Source organism: Canis lupus, chromosome 15 (genome assembly GCF_048164855.1).
Source record: "Canis lupus baileyi chromosome 15, mCanLup2.hap1, whole genome shotgun sequence".
In the NCBI taxonomy this organism is placed as follows: domain Eukaryota; kingdom Metazoa; phylum Chordata; class Mammalia; order Carnivora; family Canidae; genus Canis; species Canis lupus.
This window is the reverse complement of record NC_132852.1, coordinates 31831448-31850011: the sequence shown is the minus strand read 5'-3', so window position 1 is coordinate 31850011 and position 18564 is coordinate 31831448. Positions and strand designations below refer to the sequence as shown.

General features: G+C 35.5%; 1 long non-coding RNA gene across 1 annotated transcript; it reads left to right on the top strand.

Moving 5' to 3' along the window:
- The first annotated feature begins 505 nt into the window (after positions 1 to 505).
- Positions 506 to 16936, top strand: LOC140605516 (uncharacterized). Its single transcript, XR_012008171.1, has 3 exons — positions 506 to 1710; positions 5673 to 5901; positions 16675 to 16936. It is a non-coding gene; the product is annotated as an uncharacterized lncRNA (long non-coding RNA).
- Positions 16937 to 18564: the final 1628 nt, after the last annotated feature.

Below are 18564 nucleotides of genomic sequence, written 5' to 3'. Positions count from 1 at the left end.
TTTGTTTAGTTTTTCTTAATGTCCTTTCTCCATTCCAGGATTACATCAAAAACACTGCAAAATTCTGTTTAATGATCATGTGTTCTTAGGCTCCTCCTGGCTATAAGAGTTTCTCAGATTTTCCTTGTTTTTGATGACCTTGATAATTTTGAGGAGAATTTATGAGGTCTTTTGTAGACTGTACCTTACCTAGAATTTGTCCACAAAAGACCTTATAAATTCTCCTCAAAATCTTCTCATGATTAGACTGGAATATGGGTATGGGTTTTTGAAGGGAAAACGACAGTGATAAAGTGATATTTTCTTTCTGGTTTTGAATTTTTAAATTTTTTTAAAAAGATTTTATTTATTTATTTATTTGACTGAGAGAGTAGTTAATTTTTGCTTTTGTTTCCCTTGCCTCAGAACACATATTTAAGTTGCTATAGCTGATGTCATAGGAGTTACTGACTGTTACATTCTAGAATTTTTATGGTTCTTAACTCTCATATTTAGGTCTCTAATCCATTTGAAATTTGTTTTTGTGTATGGTATAAGAAAGTGGTCCAGTTTCATTGTTTTGCAAGTTGCTGTCCAGTTTTCCCAACACAATTTGTTGAAGAGATTGTGTTTTTCCCATTGGATATTTTTCCTGCTTTGTTGCAGACTGATTGACCATATAGTTGTGGATCTGTTTATGGGTTTTTTTATTCTATTGTACTGAACTATTTTTGTGCCAATACCATATTGTTTTGGTTACTACAACTTTGTAATATAGCTAGAAGTCCAGAATTGTGATGTCTCTAGCTCTGCTTTTCTTTTTTTGACATTGCTTTGGTTATTTGGAGTCTTTTGTGGTTCCATACAAACTTTAGGCTTATTTGTTCTAGTTCTGTAAAAAAATGCTTTTGGTATTTTGATGGAATTACATTAAATGTGTAAATTGCTTTGAGTAGTATAGACATTTTAACAATATTTGTTCTTCCAGTCCATAAGCATGGAATGTTTTTCCCTTTCTAGTGTGTGTGTCATCTTTAACTTCTTTCACTAGTTTTTTTTTTTTTTTTTTTTTTTTTTTTTTATAGCTTTCAGAGTACAGGTCTTTCATCCTTTGGTTATGTTTACTCCTAGGTGTCTTATTTTTGGTACAATTGTAAATGGGATTGTTTTCTTAATTCCTTTTTCAGCTGCTTCATTTGGGGGGGGGCATAGAAGTGAAACAGTTTTCAATGATTGATTTTGTATCCTGTGACTTTACTGAATTTATCAGTTCTAGCAGTTTTTTGGTGGAGTCTTTTGGGCTTTCTATATATATAATAAAATGTTATATGCAAATAGTGAAAGTTTTACTTCTTTACTGATTTGGATGCCTTTTATTTCTTTTTCTTGTCTAATTTCTGTGACTATGACTTCTAGTACTATGTTTAATAAAAGTAGTCTTGTTCCTGACTACAGAGAAAAACTCTCAATATTTTCCCCATTGAGGATGATATTAGCTGTGGGTTTTTGATATATGGCCTTTATTATGTTGGGGTGTGTTCCCTCTAAACCTACTTTGCTGACGGTATTTGTCATGAAAGGATGTTTTACTTTGTCAAGTGCTTTTTCTACATCTATTGAAATGACCATATGATCTTTATTTTTTCTGTTTTTGATGTGATGTAGCACATTGATTGGTTTGTGAATACTGAACCACCCTCACAACCCAGGAATAAATCCCACTTGATCATGGTAAGTGATTTTTTAAAAGTGTATTGTTAGATTCTCTTTGCTAGTATTTTGTTGAGGATTTTTGCATGTATTTTCATCAGAGACATTGGCGTATAGATCCTTTTTTGTGTGTGTGTATGGTGTCTTTATCTGGCTTCGGGATCAGGGTTATGCTGGTATCATAGAGTAAGTATGGAAGTTTCCTTTCATTTCTATTTTTTGGAATAGTTTGAGAAAAAATAGATATTAACTCGTGTTTTGTAGAGTTTGCCTACAAATTTGTTTGTTGGGAGTTTTTAATTATTGATTCAATATTTTTTGCTGATAATTGGTCTATTCAAATTTTCTATTTCTTCCTGTTTCAGGTTGGTAATTTATATGTTTCTAGGAATTTATCCATTTCTCCTAGGTATCCAATTTATTGGCATTTAGTTTTTCATAGCTTCATAATTGTTTGTATTTCTGTGGTGTTGTTTTTTATTTCTCCTCACTCATTTGTGATTTATTTATTTTGGTCCTTTCTCTTTTTTTCTTGATAAGTCTGGCTAGAGCTTTATCAACTTCGTTGATGGTTTTCAAAGAATCAGCTCCTGGTTTTATTTACCTCTTCTATTTTATTTCTGCTCTGATCTTTATTATTTCCTTCCTTCTGCTGGTTGTGAGTTTTGCTTATCTTTTGTTTTCTAGCTCCTTTAGGTGTAAGGTTAGATTGTTTAAGATTTTTCTTTCTTCTCAAGGTAGGCCTGTATAACTATAAACTTTCCTTTTAGAACCGTTTTGGCTGCATCCCAAAGGTTTTGAACTATTATGTTTTCATTTTCATTTTTTCCCATGTACCATTTATTTCTTCTTTGACTTCCTGGTTGACTTGTTCATTGTTTAGTACCATGTTATTTAACCTCCATGTATTTGTATCTTTCCAGATCTTTTCCTTGTGGTTGATTTCTAGTTTCATAGTGTGTGGTCAGAACAGATGCATGCTATGACTTCAATTTTGAATTTGTTGAGGCGAATTTTGTGGTTCTCCTGTGATCTATTCTGGAGAATTCTGATCTTTTTCCATGTGCACTTGAACAGACTATGTATTCTGTTTTTTTAGGATGTAATATTCTGAATATACATGTTCACTCCATCTAGTCCAGTATGTCATTCATTGTTTCCTTGTTGATTTTCTGTTTGGATCGTCTATTATCATTAATTAGTTCCATTCTGTTTGTCATTAACTCTTATATATTTGGGTGTTCCCATGTTGGCTGCATAAATTTTTACAATTGTTATATCTTTTTGTTGGATTATCCTCTTTAATATCATATAGTATCCTCCTTTGTCTCTTATTGCAGTCTTTGTTTTAAAGTCTATTTTGTTTGGTAGAGGTATTGCTACTCTGGCTTTCTTTTGACAATGATTTGCATGATAAATGTTTCTTCATCCCTTCATTTTCAATCTGCAGATGGCTTTAGGTCTAAAATGAGTCACTTGTCAGCAACATATAGGTGGGTCTTGTTTTTTTAATTCATTCTGTCACTCTATCTTTTGATTGAAGATTTTAGTCTATTTACATTCAAAGCAATTATTGATAGATATATGTTTTTTTTGCCATTTTATTACTTGGTTTGTGTTGTTTCTAAAGATTTTTCTGGTCCTTTCTTGTCTTTCTTTCATGACTTTCTGATTTTTTTTTTTTTTTTTTTAGTGATCTATCTAGATTTCTCTATTTTTTGCATATTAATGGTTTTTGATTTGTGGTTACTGCTAGATTTGTATATAACATCTTCTGCATATAGCAGTCTATATGAAGTTGATGGTCATTTAAGTTTGAACCCATTCTTTATCTCTTTCCTCTCACATTTTAGGTGTATGGTGCCATATTTTATATCCTTTTATTTTGTGAATTCCTTGACTATTTTGTTTTCCAGAAATACTCATTTTTACTGCTTTTGTGTTTTCTACCTTCATGCCATCAGTTTTTGTCTTTTCACTCAAAAGTTCCCCTTTAATATTTCTTGTGGGCCTAGTTTAGTAATCATGAATAATTAACTCCTTTATTTTTTGTTTGTCTGGGAACCTCTTTATCTCCAACTCTTTATTTTCCAACTATCCATTGTCCATTTACTTATCTGTGTAATTCTAGTTTGCAAGAGGAAGTATCAATGATCAATTTATATCATCATGGGACAATTTTATCATCTGGAATACAATTCTTAGGTATATCTTCTTTTGCCTTTAGTTTGACATATTCTACTCATTTCCAGTTACTTACATCAGCAGTTTCCCCCATTCCCTAGAGTGAGGTTGTTTCATACATTTGTAATAGAGTTAGATTGTTTTGTCGCATTCTGCATTCCATCCTGGGATTCTCCTGACCCCCTACATGTTGCTTATTTAATTTGCATACCTTAAGTGCTATACGGTTCTATGAGTTCTGGCAGTTGCATATTATCATGTATTCATCATTACAATATCACATGGAATATTTTCAACCCCCTAAAAAGTCCCCTGTGCTTCACTTATTTAGTCCCCTGCCTTCTTTCCCCTTTCCCCAAACTCCTGGAACTACTGATCTTTTTATGGTTTTGTGCTCTTTTATTGGTTTGGCTTTTCTAGAATGTCATATAATTAAAATCATACAGCATGTAGCCTTTTCATACTGACTTCTTTCACTTAAACATTATGTATTTAAGATTTATTCATCTTTTTCTGTGGCTTGCTAGCTAATTTCTTATTATTGCCGAATAGCATTCAATTATACAGGCATACTACAGTTTGCTTATCTATTCACATTTGGAAGCACATTTTGCTTGCTTCTAGGTTTTGCTAATTATAAATAAATCTGCTATAAACATTCAAGTGCAAGTTTTAGTGTGGTCAGAAGTTTTCACATCACTTAGGTAAGTATCTAGGAGCATGATTGCTGGATCATATGATAAAGCTATGTTTAGCTTTGTAAGAAATTGTCAAAATATTTCCCAAAGTGATTGTACCACTTTGCATTTCCACTAGTAGCAAATGAGAATTCCTATGAATTACTATACTGTACATCCTTGCCAGTATTTGGTATAGTCTTTTTTTCTTTAGCCATTTTGATAGGCTTTAGTGGTATATTGTTTGTTGTTTTAATTTGCAATTTCTTAACAAAAATGATGATGAAAATCTTTTCATATGTTTATTTGCTATCTGTATATCTTCTCTGGTGATGTGTTTGCTCATGACTTTTGCCCATTTTTTAAATCTGGTTGTTTGCTTTCTGACTGTTGAGTTTTAAATGTTCTTTGTATATTTTGGATATAAGTCCTATGTCAGATATGTGTTTTGCAAATATTTTCTCTCAGTCTGTGGCTCATATTTCCATTCTCTTAATAGTATCTTTCACACAGCATAGGTTTTTTTTTGTTTGTTTTTTTTGTTTTTTTTAAATTTATAAAGTCCTACTTTCTTTTGTCTTCAATCTTGGTTTTGGTGCTGTATGCAAAAACGCATCAGCAAGCCTAATATCACCTAAATTTTCTCCTATGTATTCTTCTTGAGGTTATATAGCTTGGATTTTATATTTAGGCCTATGATCCATTTCAAGTTAATTTTTGAAAGGTGTAAGATCTTTCTTTAGTCCCTCTCCCCTCTCCCCTTTTCTCTTTTGTCTAATTTGGCATCTACTTGTTCCAGGACCATTTGTTGAAAAGACTATTCTTTCTCCATTGACTTATCCATGCTCCTTTGTTAAACATTAGTTGACTACATTTGGATTGTAACTTTCACAAGTATTTCTCCATTTAGATGAATATTCTGTTCTATTGGTCTATGTGTGTATTCTTTCACCAGTACTATACTGCGTTGATTACTGAGGCTTGTACTAAGTCTTGGAATCAAGGTAATGTGAGCTCTCCAACTATGTTCTTCTTCAGTATTGTGCTGGCTATTCTAGGCCTTTTGCCTTTCCATATAAATTTTAAAATCAGTTAATGTTAATATCTAAAAATATCTTACAGGAATTTTTATTGGGATTACATATAATCTTTGGATCAAGTTGGGAAAAAATCAACATCCGAATAATATTGAGTCTTCCAATCCATGAACACAAAATGTTGTGCCCAAGATTACGTATCTGAGAAACCACCAAGGAGCCGACACCGATGCAAAAACACAAGGGTTTATTTACAAGCTCAAGCTTGGGTCCAAGTATACCCGACTCAATGGAGCAGAGACTTGGACCCTGAGGTGGGTTCCAGCTTAGTTTTATGGACTGGTCTAGGGGACCTCCAGAAGCGGGGAGGAAATTCTCAAGTTCTGTTTACATTCTGATATGGGGCTTTCAAGGGCATTGAGCTCTGTTCTCATTCTAATATGGGGCTTTCTAGGGCGTTAAGCTGTAAGCTGTTTTTTCCTGTAACTGAAGCAAGGTAAATTTCAGCTCTTATTCACAGGGGCCTGAGATGTCTTTACTTGTGCTAACGCTGAACTTAAGGTGGAATGGCCTTAATTTTCTCGACTGCCACAAAAATATGTCTTCAATTATTCAGATAAATTTTTATTCTTCTTATATCAGAGTTTTATAGTTTTCCACATATAGATCATCGACATATTTTGTTTGATTTATACTTAAAGAATTAATTTTTCGTGTGTTTTTTTTTTCCCATTTAGGATATTTTATTTAATTAATTAATTTATTTAATAATAAATTTATTTTTTATTGGTGTTCAATTTGCAAACATACATAATAACACCCAGTGCTTATCCCGTCAAGTGCCCCCCTCTGTGCCGGTCACCCAATCACCCCCACCCCCCGCCCTCCTCCCCTTCCACCACCCGTAGTTCGTTTCCCAGAGTTAGGAGTCTTTATGTTCAAAATGGTATTTTTCTTTTATTTAAAATTTTAATGGTTTATTGGCGGCATATGATACAGCGATTGATGTTAGTAAATAAACATTATATCCTACAACCTTGCTATATTTGGTAATGTTTCAGGAGTATATTTGTTGATTCCTTGGGATTTTCTACATAGACAATCCCATCATCTCGGACAAATGAGAGTTTTACTAGCTCTTTGTCAATCTATCAACATGTTTTATTTCTTTTTCTTATCTGATTGCAGTAACTAGGCCTTCCAGTATTACACTGAATAAAAATAAGAGAGGACATCATTGCCTTGTTATTGATCTTAATAGGAAAGGTAACCAGTACTTCACTATTAAGTGTAATGTTAGCTATAGGGGTGTGTGTGTGTGTGTGTGTGTGTGTGTGTGTGTGTTCTTTAACAAGTTGAGGAAAATCCCCCCTATTACTAGTTTGTTGAGAGTTTTTATCACGAATGGTTAGTAGGGATTAATAGGGGAGAGAAAGCATTATATAATCTTATGTTTCATCTTGTTTTCAAGGGCCTGGGTCTCAGGTTTGTAACTTTCACAAGTATTTCTCCATTTTATAGCTCTGTTCTTCCCTTAGATTAGACAGGAAAGCTAGAGGGCAGGAAGTGGCAGCAATGTTCTTCCCTCATTTCAGATAAGACTTTGGTTAGATTTTTTTTTCCTGAAGAGAAGGTCTTTGTATGGAGAATACTCTTAGAGGGTATTTCACATTGACTAGTTTCCTCCTGGCACTATGAGAGAATCTTTCTTAGATCTTCACTTTGAGAAACTAGTAGATTCCTGGAGGTAAAACGTACAAAATCTGGGGACTCCTTTAAGACTGCAGCTCTCAGGAATATCTTACTTACGTGTTCCCATGAATTTTTGACTCCAAAACTCCAAAGTTTGCTGTAGGTATGAGCATGCCTTTTACACATTTGAGCTGAAACCAGTGTAACACATTGCTTTTTATCTCTAATTTGGAAGCCCAGAAAATTTAGAACCTACTCTGCATTCCATGGATCATCATGTATCCTATTTGTCCTATAAGTTTATGTTGGTCACGGAAGCAGAGAAACATTTGCCTCTAGAGCAAATAAGGTAATTTCAGTTTAATTGAGAATATAATGGATGAAATCAGGACAGGAAAGAAAAATGAATTATCAACGTTTAGCTTTGCAAAACCCTTTTGTGAAAAAAAAAATAGGCCTAAGGCAACATTTTTCTGGATGGGGCAGTTGCGAGCATAGAATCATTTATTCCAGAGTACTATTATATGCTTAGCTCTATGGGAGGTGCTGGAGCTATGAGAATAGGTAAGATGAAGGTATCCATTCTACATGCTCAGTTTAAAGTTCAGGGAAGGATATACAATCATGGTATATTTAATAGTGTGATTGGAGGATAATCTTTAGGCAAGAGAAAAAACCTAAGTAAACCTGGAGATAAAAGAGAACAAGAACCGAAAAGAAACAAAGAATCCCAGGATGGAAGGAGCATGGAATTTATTCAAGTCAGAATCAGAGTAGGAAATACATGGCACATTCAAAAAGTACAGTTGAGGATAATTTAAGTGACAGACTGTCTTCAAAGATGTTGACAAGGTTATGAAGACTATCAGGAGTTGATGAAGTCGTTCCACCCATTGAAAGAGTCACGGGAGGGAACGGTTATGAAACCTAGGGGAGAGAGATAACTGTAAGAGAGGGCTGCCAGAAAGGAGATGTTCCCCTCAGTTGAGGAATGTAACTTCTATCAATTGCTGGCCTGATAGGAAAAGATGCAGGGGCATTAAACCTCTACCCGATGATTTCCCATAGTTGGTTATCATTGGGGGAACCCAAAGTCAAAGTTTCCTCTTTTTTTTTCCCACTAATTCCATGATCCCATTGCTCTCTATCAGCATTTCCTTTGGATGGCATTATTTACCAGGTAGGATGAACCCAACCATAATCTCCACAGCAGTTGAGTCCTCAGCAGTCCTGATCTTATTGGTTTGCCTCAGTTTTCTATTAATTAATATGATTATTTAAAAGGCATCTGAATGAATCTTCTTGATATTGGTGATAAGTCCTTGACATATCTAATTCTCTATTAGTAAACTGAGTGAGTCATCTCAGCCAGCAGAGTGATTACTTTTACTACTTGTTGGTTAAGCAGCATGAGAAGCTGCAAATGGCTATGAGACAGTCTCAGCTTTAAAATTTAGACAGAAACATGATTATATTCCCCAACAGAATCACCTCTTTTTTAGGCACTAAAACCTCCAAATCCACTGTTCTCAAGCTAATGGGGAAGGGCAAGAGGAATTCCTTAAGTGTTAGGTATTAAATTGACTTCTTCCATTGGGTTTCTTGATACCAGGACCAATTCACTTTGACTGTGGGTAGCCATAACTATATGTTGCCCACACATGAAAGAAATATGCTACACTTTGTAGGACAACACTATAACCCTAGGTCCTAATTGGAACAAATTACTACCTGTTCTGTGATGGAATCAATCTGCAACCAGATAGGTGCTCTTTCTAATGCTATACTGGGGCTTAGTGTTGCCTTCTTCTGATGGCAGCCTGGGCACTCAGCTTTGGCACAGTATGAGCAGTATGCCCTTTATTTTTTGAAGGGAGGTGATTTTAAGTTTTTATTTTAATTCCAGTTAACATATAGTGTTATATTAGTTTCAGGTGTGCAATAGAGTGATTCACACTTCCATACATGATCCAGTGCTCATCACAAGAAGTGCATTCCTAAATCCCCATTATCTTTTTAACCTATCTCCACTCCCCTCTTCTCAGGTAACCAACAGTTATGTTCTCTGTAATTGAGTATGTTTCTTGCTTTGTGTATGTGTGTGTGTCTCTCTCTCTTTTTTTCCTCCTTTGTTTACTTGTTTCTTAAATTGTGCATCTGGGTGAAATTATATGGTTTCTGTCTTTCTCTTACTGACTTATTTTTATTGGCATTATACTATTTAGTTCTATCCATGTCATTGCAAATGGCAAGATTTCCATTCTTTTTTGTGGCCCAATAATATTTCATTGTGTATATACACCACTTCTTCTTTACCCATTCATCAATTGATGGACACTTTACCTGCTTCCATATCTAGGCTCTTGTAAATAATGCTCCTATAAACATAAAGGTGCATGTATCCTTTTGAATTGGTGTTGTGTTAGTCTTTGGGTAAATACACAGTAATGCAATTGCTGGGTCACAAGGTAGTTCTATTTTTAATTTTTTGAGGAACCTCCATACTGTTTCCCACAGTGGCTGCACCAGTTTACATTCCCCCTAACAGTGCACAAGTGTTCCTTTTTCTCCACATCTTCATCAACACCTGTTGTTTCTTGAGATACCACCTTATTCTTGAATAGCATTTTAGGGATACTCTCCATGTCCCATTGTTAGGTATTCAGTCTCTACCAGAGCCAAGTAGTAATCTAGCAGTTGCTCTTCAAAAGAAGACATATCTACAGGAACCAGTACTGCCTTACTCAAAAATTGTAGGGAGCTTAGCCATAGACTCTGTAAGTCATCTCTATGTTCCACAAATAGCTTCTGACACTATTGGGTCTACTGGGTCATAAGATGCAAATAATAGGACAACTTACATTATAGCCTCATTCTGCTGCAGTTTCCTCTTTCTCCAGATCCCATTCAAAACATTTAGAATTTTAGGTTACCTAGAAAATTAGACAGCCCAACACATTCAAATTAGCCTATGTTGTCTTCCAAAATCCAAAGACACTCCCCCAAATTCTGTGCCTTTTTCTGTTTGATGGTTAATACAGCGGTAGAGACCTGATTCCTACTTTAAAAGGCTTTTGTTGTTATTGTTGTTGTTTTGGTCAAGCTGTTTGTCAGTGGACCATTAGTAACTTCACCAATGCAGCAGGCTCTGCACTTTCGTTGGGTTTATCTCTCATCTTTTGATATCAATGTGCTTTACTTAAACATATAGGATAATGGCAAGAAATAACCAGGGCAGATTGGGAAAATTGTCCTTAATGTAATGGATGAATGTAGTCTCCTATAGGACATCAAGATCTTGAAGGTTTTGCAGACAATTGACTGGAGAGTTCTCCCATCTCTATGTGTAGATAGTGAAGGTGAATCGCAGGTTTTGCCTTCTGAAGACAAACTGCTTTTGATTATCTTTGCTGAGGTGGACTAAAAAGAAAGCATTTATTCAATCAATATCTGCATATCAAGTATGAGGTGCTTGTTGATTTGTGTTAGAAGGTCCCACTTCTGGAACTATAGTCATGATAGTATCACCACCTGATCAAATTTGTAACAGTTTATAGTCACTCTCCATGCTGCATGTGGGTTTTGTACCTGGCAAAGAGGTGAGTTTAATGAAGCCAGAAATCACCTACTCTTAAATCTTTGAAGCCTTTACTGGTGGCACTAGTTGCTTTAATAGTCTCAATGAAAAGATAACATTTGAGGGTTACTGTCCTGGAGATTGGGGGGCAATTTCTAAGTTTCTGGGATTCTGAGTTCTGACTTTATTTATTAAAAGGTCATATAAGACTAGGATTGTATATAATATGATTTACCAAGGCTTTAAGACCCTATCTGAGTGGTAAGCTTAAACAGACTTTCCCAGTGATGTTAGCCAACTTTAAAGTGAAAAGTCTAAAAAATAAAATAAAATAAAATAAAATAAAATAAAATAAAATAAAATAAAATAAAAAAGACTAAGGGAAAGGAAAAGATTTTTTTTTGAGAGGTCAGGGTCCAAAAGAATGATATATAAACATTGGGGTATTGTTAGACAAATAGACCAGATTGCCTTGAGACATTCTTAATGTTTCAATTGGAAAGGAAAAAAAATGAAGCATGAAACATAAATACAATCCATTTACCAGCAATGGAAGTTTCCAAGGGTGACTTTTTGCTTGTTTGGATTTTTAGCATAGCCAGAAGTATTGTTCTTTTCCCAGGTACTGCCTCTTTCTGAAATTAGTAATGGAATAGATATTGTATTTTTATTGTATAGAATAAAATAGTTCATCTTAAAGCAGTGGGAAGTATGAAGGTCTTGTCTCAAGGCATGGGCATGCATGCTTATTTTATAAACATTAAAGAGGTAAGTGTGTACCTGGAGAATAATTTGGAGGAGGGCACATTTCTTCATCTGAATCCCATGCTGCTGCTCCAAAAAGATCTGGACAATCAATGCTTCCTTCCAATATTGTTTTATCAAAACTTGTCTATATGTAATGTTCTTTGGATGTCCTTAACAAATTCAATCAAGACTACTAATTTTATCTCTTTATCCACAAAAATTTGCTTTGTGGACATAAATTTGTCCTTTCAGATAACACTGGTTTAAGTTCTGGAAGGATATTAACATACTTTATTTTTCTTATGATTTTCCATTCTTCCTTGTATTTTTTGGGCTCTTGATAAGCCAGTTAGTTACTGTGTTTTCTAGAAAAAGAAAGTTGGGGTATGTTAACATTCTCTTCAGTTTCAATACTTTGTCTTGAAGATGATGAGCTGTCATTAGCTCATTCTTTTTTTTTTTTTTTTCATTAGCTCATTCTTGGACCCCAATACAGAAAATAGACATATTGTCAAAATACAGGTTAAGAACTTGGCCTGTTGATATGAGGAATATATATTTATTCAAAAATATTTATTAAATATCTAATATGTGTGAATATAATGGCAAGTATAAGAATGTTGATCTCTTCCCACAAGAAGCTGAAATGGAAAAGACATAAAATATTGCAAAAAAAAAGTAAATACAATCACATTGAGAACTTATAGCATAGGCATTTGACCTAGTAAGGGGTCAGGAAAGACTTTCTTGATGAAATGAGTTTTAAGCTGAAACCTGTAACATGAGTAAAATTGTGAGGTGAAAGATGTGTGTTTCATGCATACACAGACCAGTGTGTGTGTATAAGGAGGAAGGTATTTCAGGGAGGATGTGATGATGTGAAAAAAAAAAAACCTTATGAAAAACCTTATGAAATAGAAATAGCAAAATACACAGAGAAATCTCACAAAAGGAGTAGTGGAAGCATAGAGTGTAAAGGAGAACATGCTTTAAATAAGAACAGAAATGTTACACAAGGTCTTGAAATCAATTTAAGAACTTTTGAATGAATTGGATTGAATTCTGAAGCTAATGGGCAGACATTTAAGCATGTTAAGCATGGAACTTGACATAATCAGATCTGTGGTTTGGAACAATCATGCTGGCCTCCATGTGAGAAAGCACTGTGCTTTTTATGGAAAGAGCAAATCATTAATAGAGAAACCAAAGAGAGCCAGCAGGAGGTGGTTGTCCAGTTCAGAATGGAAGAGTTCCTAGTGAATGTTGGTGGATTTAATGTGAATGAAGGGGAAGTAGAGGAAGGATTGAAAACTCATGGGTAGGAGTAGAGGCAGGAGTACAAATAAAAGAGTCTATCTAAATGCTGGAATAGAGCATGATAAGTCAAAAACATCAAGTACTCAGGACTTTCACCTAACTTTGACAATTGATAATTATGTCCTTTTAAATGAACCACTGTCTTCGTTCTTTTAATTAATAGTTAAAAAGCATCTTCAGTGCTCAAATACTATGTATCTTAAACATCATGTAGATTTACAAGCCTCAGTATCTTCTTGTATCAGTGTGGATATGGTTAGGAAAATGAAGCCATTCCTGGAATAAAGGGTTTCAACATAGGAATTAAGTTTTTTACCTAACTTGGGCAATGATGTTCTGGGAGGCCACAGTTAGATTAGAGCTGATGGGAAGAAGATTGCAGTTAGAAGAATTCTGAAAATTTCAGCCTGAAACACTACAGTGGGTGTTTTTCAAAAGTACTATGATAAACCACCACAAATTTTAAGTCTTTGGGAAAGATCCCACCATTTTCCCAGTTTACCATAGTAAAGAGACAGCTCACAGAGAGGTTTGTAAAGCCACTAGATTTGCTCACAAAGACCTCCAAAGCATAATGACTTCTCTTCCATTCTGCCTTCTAAATTCATGCAAGTTACTTTCATAGGTAAACTTTATAAAGAGCCATACAGGAAAGGAATAGCTTAGAAATGTATCTTCTGGCTTCTACCCTGCATTGTAAAGGAGATCTTAAGATGGGGTTGTATTAGTGTAGGTCATCCAGAAAGCTGACTCCAAGATGGAGTTAAGTGCACAGATTTATTAGGGGGAATGCCTGTAAGAGAAAAATAAAAAGTGAGCTAGGGAAGGCTGGGGAAAGCATCAGGTCATGATGCTATTCTGATTAATAGTAAAGGAAGAGAGAAAGAAGGTTGGATGGAAATGAGGGGGTACTGCCATAGAGTCAAAAGAAAGTTTGCCAGAGTATCAGGGAGTCTTCAGGCCAAAGTTGGTCATTAGAGTAATCCTAGGCCTCCCAGAAAGATGCCTGCCTATACACTTGCCACACCCAGTCACTGTCTGGTTGTAGCTCATGGAAAGTGTGATCTCAGTAAAATGTGGTGATAGATTTAAGAGCACACACAGAGTTCTTCCTCAAGTGGGCTCTCTGCACTTGAGTTCTGGGATTCACATTCTCATAGACATCACATACAAGATCTAGTGAAATGTTGGTATCTGACAACCTAGCACAGTCCACGCCTTTGTTGACTTAGCATCCATACCACCCCTTTAACCCATATTTAACTGGAAGAAAGAACAACATCTGGCTAACATGGAGGCAGCTGGTTGATTACAAACAAACACCTTCTCATATTCTCACTAAATGGACACATGAAGTTATATATGCCACTTTACTCACCCTGAGTGATATTACTCTTCTAGTAAGTTATAATCCTTCTAGTAATTTACAGTCTTTCTGATATCATTAATTTAAAAACTGAGAGAGTTAACAATTATTAACACATTCTATTTTTTTAATTGCTAAAAGTATTTATTTTAATCCAGTTATTAACTTACAGTGTTATATTAGTTTCAGGTGTACAGTACAGTAATTTGACACTTTCATGCATCACCCTCTATTAACACATCTTATATCAGATACAAAGTAAATTGAAGAAGGGAGAAAGAACTGGTAATTTGTATGTGTGTATGTGTGTGTTTCATACACAAAGTGTATTATCTATACTGAAACAATGAAAAATATGCATAAATAATTTGGTTCTCATTTTTGTAACTGGTCATAAGTCTACAACTGCAATTTGTAGCTCTCCTTCTCCACTGCTCATTTCATTTTTCCTTTCTACTCAGCCAGTGCCCCAGATGGTTCTTATTCTGGTGGGTCTGTACTTTTAATAATTTTGATTATACTTTGTTATTGTGGTTTCTTACCATGAAATATGGGGATAATAAGAGGTCCCCCAGAGAATATCTTGGATTATAAGCATACTCCTTTGTGCCCCATTGTGTATCAGTAACTGTATTCCCTGGATAGTCAGAATTTGTCATCCAGCCAACACGTAATCTGTTTGAGAAGCCCAAAGTGGCCAGGCATCAGTCTTGACTTACCAGGTCAATGAAATGCTTGCTGGGTCACCTAGAAGTTTCTCCTTTTTTGGACACTAAGACTTCTAATTAAAAGGAACCCAAAGTTTTGAGAATGAGAAGCAAAAAACTTCTAGTAGGTCATTAGATGTTCTCGTGAGAGAATTTATTCTCTTTCCACCTCTGTGTTCCAGACTTGTATATGCTGACTCAAATCACATATCATACCCAGAGGACATTACCTAGCCATTAAACTATCATATCCCATACCCAACCAAGCATTCAAAAATACATTTCACTCTTTTACCAGTTAGTTAACATCCCTTTAAGTGATCTTTTATGCTCATTCTCTCACTAATAGTGATTGAGTATGCCCCTGTCTTCAAAACTGTTAGAGGTTGCAGAAACTTTATTATCTTAAGCATCACAGTGATGTATAAGATGTGATTCCTTCTTTTAAGAAGTTTCCAGGGATTAAAAATGTCAGATCAATTGTCATTGTATAAGTAAGAAATTAAAAATACTTTAATAGACATACAAAGAATATGTACACTCATTATTAAGGGGAAAAAACACTTTTAGTTTGAAGGTCAGAAAAATCTTGATGGGAAAAGACATGTGTAGGTGGAGGATTATTCTAGGCAGTGGAAACCAGAGCGAAGACAAGACACGTAGCGATTTCAAGAGCTCAGCAAGAACAGTCTGGCTTGGCTGGAGACAAAACAAGCACAAGAAACAGGTGGGACAGGAAGTTTGAAAGGCGAATGGGTATGAGATCTTTGCTGATACTGCAATGTCAGTCTGTCTAATGACTTCTTACTGCACTGAGAAACAGCAGGAGGGTTTTCCTTTTGTTTTTTTGTTTTGTTTTGTTTTCTTCTAGAAAAAAAATTGTTGCAAAATATTACAGGTGAAGAAAGCTTCAACCTTGCTTCTACTGCTCAATTTTATGATCTTGGAGAGTTCATTCTCTCTGAGCTTCAGCTTCATTGCCAGTAAATATAGACAATAATACATCCTTCACAAAGTTAAGAGGATGAAATGCCTGTTATAGTACCTAGTTTTTATTAAATAAATATGCCCTGAGCTATGCTCTGAAGTAAGTGGGTAGTGGATCATGATGACAATGAAGATAGATAATTGCCCTTGGGAGGCATCATGTATGGGTGCAAACCACCATTCACCTTGCACCAGCCCCCACAAAGGCTTTTGTGAGACAGACTCTAGGGGTGGGAGTCCTGGCCCTCTGAGTCATTGGACATCAGGAGGTAAAGTGATGGGACTCTCTCTCAACCACATTTTACTGGACCATGACATACTCCTTTTAATTTCTTTCATCTCCTCATTCTTTAGGGTGAAAAATTACTGTATTACAGTCTGTTGCAATCATAAAAAAGACTATATATAAGTATAGAATTTCGTAACTTTATCAGATAAAATATAAATTGCTTAAATCTTTTAGGAATTTTAGCAGACTTTTATATCAGATTCCTCTCTCATTTCCAATACTTCCAAGCCCCATGCATTGTCTGCCTCGTGGAAAGATACCTTACTCATAATGCATCATGATCATTATAATAATAGCTTGTTCTTGAGATGTACAGGTGCTGTTATAGCACTGCACACATATTATTTTATTTAATGAGCAAAACAACTCTATGAGGTTTGTGTTGTTTTTATTCTGATTTTGCAGATGGAAAGAACTGGAATACGAGGGGATCAAGTAATTTGCCAAAGGCTTACTTTACAGCTGCTGAGTGGCAAAACTACAGTTCAAAGCTTGAGTGCCACTCATACACATGTCTGGCTCCCTTTAGCCCATGCTGCAGCATGGCTGACATCAGAGGATCAGCCTTCCCCCAGTGGTCCTCTACACACCAGCACTGGGTTCCTCCACTCTAGTTCTGTCTTCCTGAGTCTTGGTTACTAATAATATCTATGGATTTCATGCAGCACCTGAGAATATTTCTAATAAATTTCCTTTATGATTAAGCCAGTTTGAGATGGCCTCTGTGACTTATAAGCAAGGGTCTGCGTCAGCCACTGTGCCTCCCACTTGCACTCTTGCACACAGGCTACCTGTCAAACAGTTCTTCAATAATAAATATTATTTTGCTAAACCACACACATACTATTATTCTTCCCTCAGTAAAGGAAAGGCACACTCAAATACACATACACAAAAGGAGCTTTAGCTGTATTTCACTTTTTTCTATCAATTGCTTAACTCTTATTTTATAGCTAGAAATTTCCTTTATGTATTTCAGCCAATATTTATTTTTATAAAATATAAATATATTCTTAAATCTGAATCTTATAACTAATACTAAATCCTGAAGCCATTATTGCTCAATCAAACTGAAATAGCATTTTTTGCCTTGAGATATTACTGAAGTGGACACTTGTAAAGCAAGGTGCACCCTCTCTATAGTGAAGGACGCTGACAATGACAATCTTGAGAAGTGGCACTTAGCAAGAGCAGCAATAGTATCGGAGCAAAGTGGGCAAGGAAGATCAAAATTTTACTCTTAAACTATTTTGGATTTGGATAGGAGGAAAACATGTTTATTTCATAAAGTGAAGTTTGAAACTACATAGTTTAATTCTATTTAAAAATTAAACCAATCAGCTTATCAATCAATACATATGTTTACAAAACCAATTAGGTGCCCAGTGCATTGTTAGGCTATTTTAGTGTTTCTCATTCTTTTGATTCTATTATCTTTCCAATTAATCTTTTCTCAGGCCTTTCAATGAAATCGAAGGTGAGTACTGGGGCAGCCCAGGTGGCTCAGCAGTTTAGCGCCAATTTCAGCTCAGGGCCTGATCCTAGAGACCAGGGATCAAGTCCGAAGTCAGGCTCCCTGAGTGGCTCCCTGAGGAGCCTGCTTCTCCCTCTGCCTGTGTGTGTCTCTGCCTCTCTCTCTATCTCTCTCTCTCTCTCTCTCTGTCATGAATAAATAAATAAACAAAACCTTAAAAAAAAGGTGAGTACTGTGAATGCCTTTGCTTTAGATTCTATCACCATCGCTTGAGAGAGGCACATTCATGATGAGAATAGATTGACAGTCACTAGTGTCCATATATCTCTCCCTGTCTTGTGGTTTATTCTTTGTCTGTATGCCACATTTTGGGCTTCTATCTAAAATTTTCTCTTAAAAATTTCTATCTAAATATGGAAGTTCAAAATGCTACTATCACCTTTGCTTTTGGTCCTATGAGTCTTCTAACAAGCTTGGCTTGCAAGAAGGGACGAGCAAAGCTTAATTTTCCCTCAGTGAAGTGGTTCTCAACCAAGGGCCACTTTGTCCCTCAAGAAACATTTGGCTGTGTTTGGAGAAATTTTTGTTTGTCACATGGTGGGAGCTGGAGGAGTATCACCGGCCATCTAGTGAGTAGGGGCCAAGGTTACTTGCTAAAACATCCTGCAACACATGGGACAGCTCCTCACCCCTCAGTGTCAATAGTGGCAAAGTTGTGAGAATCTGCCATGGTGTTACTGCAAAGGCAGTGCAGTGAGAAGGTTAAGAGCACAGATTTGATTTTATTAATTTAATTATTTATTATTTATTTATTCATGAGA